This window comes from Otolemur garnettii, unplaced genomic scaffold (genome assembly GCF_000181295.1).
Source record: "Otolemur garnettii isolate 467f Iridium unplaced genomic scaffold, OtoGar3 scaffold00043, whole genome shotgun sequence".
Lineage (NCBI taxonomy): Eukaryota > Metazoa > Chordata > Mammalia > Primates > Galagidae > Otolemur > Otolemur garnettii.
Genome location: NW_003852438.1, coordinates 5,017,416 through 5,020,841, shown reverse-complemented (window position 1 = coordinate 5,020,841; position 3,426 = coordinate 5,017,416). Strand labels below are relative to the sequence as shown.

Here is a 3,426-nt window from a genome sequence, read left to right as displayed (position 1 = left end):
AACCTCAAACTCTTGGGCTTAAGCGATTCTCTTGCCTCAGCCTCCCAAGTAGCTGGGACTACAGGCGCCTGCCACAATGCCCGGCTATTTTTTGTTATTGTTGTCGTTGTTTAGCTGGCCCAGGCTGGGTTCAAGCCCACCACCCTTGGTGTACCTGCCTGGTGCTGTAACCACTGTGCTACAGGTAAGGAGCCCCTAGTGCTTTCTTAATTCTTTTCAGACATTGTATGGCTTACTGCCTACAGCAGAGTAGACTGCTCCTTACAGCCACTACAAGGTTTGGGAAAAGAGAGAAGCAGCTGGGATCCAATGCATAGGTGGAGGGACTGCCTTTGGGTAGGAAGACAGATCATCTTTTTAGCCCCAAGGAAGGAGGTAAACATAGAAGGGCACAGATGGGGGAAATCTAAAGTTTGGTAGCAGGAAGCTGAAGGAGCTAGGACCGAATGCCTTCGGTTTCCCCTGTGAGGTCACCTGTAAGGCCATTCCTATTGAATGGGCCATTCTTTTGGCCTTTTGCAATTAAATATCTGATTGGTCAAATTCATACTCACTAAGCAACCTTCTACTTATGATTTGGCTTCCCATGTAGATTCGTCCACGGGCAAGAATGTGCTGACCATAAAGGTTTCTCATAAGCCAGTTTCTGAACACAATTTAGTTTCTGTGTAGCCTGGCTACAGATAACAGACAGATCATGGTCCTTTTTATAGTTACATTTCTTACTGAATTATTGGCGAAGGATCTGATTGCTTTTATACAAGTGAATAAAATAAATCTCTAGGCATTCGGAGGCATGGGCCAAATCCACAATTAAGCAGCAAATCAGGCTAACACCCCCACCCCCTAGGTCATGCTTTACTCAGCAAAAGCTGGTTTTTATTAGCTGTCAGTGGCCCAATTTCCATCTCTTCTCTCTCAATTCATTTCCACATGTCCCTGTTCATTATTTTAAATTAGGTGTCACTGAACTGGCCTACTAGTTTTTGTAGGAAGGTATTTATAAGAATAATATAGGAAATAAACAAGGACATCAGTGAAATATATTGGTATACCATCATTATTTATGTATTCTACAATTCATACAACAAATATTAGGAGACCATAAACACTGTGTAAGGCTTAGTATGAGAATCGTGGGAGATACAAAGTCCTCATCGTATTTATAATCCAGCAATAAAACCAATTAACTCCATAAACAACAAGCTTCCAAAAATATTTTTTTGGGGGGAAGACAGTCTCACTTTATCGCCCTGGGACTACCACAATAGCCAGGCATTGTGGCGGGCGCCTGTAGTCCCAGCTACTCGGGAGGCTGAGGCAAGAGAATAGCCTAAGCCCAGGAGTTGGAGGTTGCTGTGAGCTGTGATGCCACGGCACTCTACCCAGGGCGATAAAGTGAGACACTGTCTCAAAAAAAAAAAAAAAAAAAGTGATTAAAGCAGAAACAGGCTATCAAAAGAAATTCTGGTATCTAAGTAAATTTAAAAATAGGATTTAGAGACAGCCTTGCTTAGAAGCAAAGGTTAGGGCAACTCCTTTGGAATTAAGCATAAAAATGACTGAGAACTTTCTGATATAGAAAGATATGCTCTTTATAGAAGCAGTAGGTTAGGCTTTGAATTAATCTACAGATTAACCTGTAGGGGTCTTTCCCCAATCCTCCAATCCTCAAGCTCCCTTGCAAAACTGGATCTGTCCTTCCCTCCTCTCTTGCCCCTCTTCACCATAGGTCATGTTTCAGCATAAGTAGGATGCAGTTCCTCCCTGGCCTGGAATTTTGTGCCACTGAATCATTCCAATTATGCACGGAATCTTTCATACAGTACCAACCAAGTTCTGTGTAAACTGACTGTAAATGTGATGACCCTGGGTCTTTTAAAAGTGCCTAGCACACAGCAGATGCTCAATTAAGATTCATTTCCTCCTTTCCTTCCTTCCGTTTTTTCCTCTCACTTGGTAAGGAAGGGACAGAAAAACAGGAACAAACAAAAGATAGATCTCTAGTAAGACAGCATCACTTTGGTGTAAAAATACTGAAAAAGTTAAAGCCATTTCTTGTTGCCTACCTTGTGTCTGCGGGCTGTACGGAGATAGGAGTTTGGACCTTTTCTTTTCATATCCTTTCTGTGTGATGTCCCCTAAATAGCAAGAAACAGAAATAGGTTAGGCATTATTCTTACTCTGTGGCTGTCCACTGTAAAAATAAAATTAATTACAGAGTATTATAGAACTACTGCATATAGAATGGGGATGAGGAGGAATGTATATTTCTTTGCCCAAGATTTTGCTATGGATCATTTCCCACAGGCATGGAGCTGACTGCTTGTGGAAAACTGCAGAGCTTGCCCCTACACCAATCTTTGCATTGCAAAATCCCTGCATGCCATCACAGAGATTCTTTAGGCACCCTAGTTCCCTTGGTATTTAAGATACGCCACAATGGAATACTACAAGGCTGATGAACAATGATCTCTCTAAAATTTCAGTTTAACCAAATGAGTGCAATTGGTTTGTTAGGTATTCACTTATATTCCTATGTAGAAACACATTACATTAAAAGTCTAGTTAAGAGAAGTCAAAGTTCAGGCACTGGCATGAATTAGGTAATTAGGCTCATTGCCTGTAATCCTAGCATGCTGGGAGGCCGAGGCAGGTGGATTACTTGAGCTCACAGATTCGAGACCAGCTGTAGCCAGAGCAAGATCCTGTCCCTAAAAACCGCAGGCATTGTGGTGGGTACCTATAGTCCCACCTGCTTTAAAGGTTGAGACAAGATCGCTTGAGCCCAAGAGTTGACATTGCTGTGAGCTAAGACACCACAGCACTCTAACGAGGGTGACCAAGTGAAACTGTCTAAAAAAGGCCTTTGTGTATTCTAACACCTGTGCTGGAATTCCCACATCTTCTTCCTGCAGTTCACTGGTTTATCTTATTTATACACATGGCTCTGATTTCCAAAAGGTTAAATAAATTTTTAAAAGCACACATGAAACATACACAAAATGCATATACAACAAATGCAGTAAGGATAAACTGATAAACAGAGGAGTCAAAGTGGGGTTACAGTGGCAAGAAATGCGCTCAGTACTAAGGAAAGGGGAACAGATAGATGGGGAAAGAGTGAGGTTGAAAGGAATGGGACAGGCAGAGGAACAAGAGGACATCAGAAGGAGAACAAGCCATTCAAGCTGAGGGAAAAAAGACACGTGTTGGGGTGACATGATAGAGTACTATTTTCTGGAAAAAAAGTTTCTTTTACATTAGAGACAATTTTATTTAAAACGAAGCCTTACAAAGAATCCAATATATAAAACCAGAAAAAAGTCAAAATGTCATATAAAAAAGTACTTTATTTATTTTTATTTATTATTATTATTTTTTTTGACAGAGCCTCAAGCTATCCCCCTGAGTAAAGTGCCATGG

General features: G+C 41.2%; 1 protein-coding gene across 2 annotated transcripts in view; it reads right to left on the bottom strand.

The window, feature by feature from the left end:
- The window catches only part of DIP2B (disco interacting protein 2 homolog B), a 264,125-nt gene that overhangs the window by 122,465 nt on the left and 138,234 nt on the right, over window positions 1-3,426 (bottom strand). For both annotated transcript variants that reach the window (XM_023513708.1, XM_023513709.1), the window contains exon 2: window positions 2,070-2,141. The gene's annotated coding sequence lies outside the window, so the exon portion shown is untranslated. The remainder of the gene's footprint in view (window positions 1-2,069; window positions 2,142-3,426) is intronic.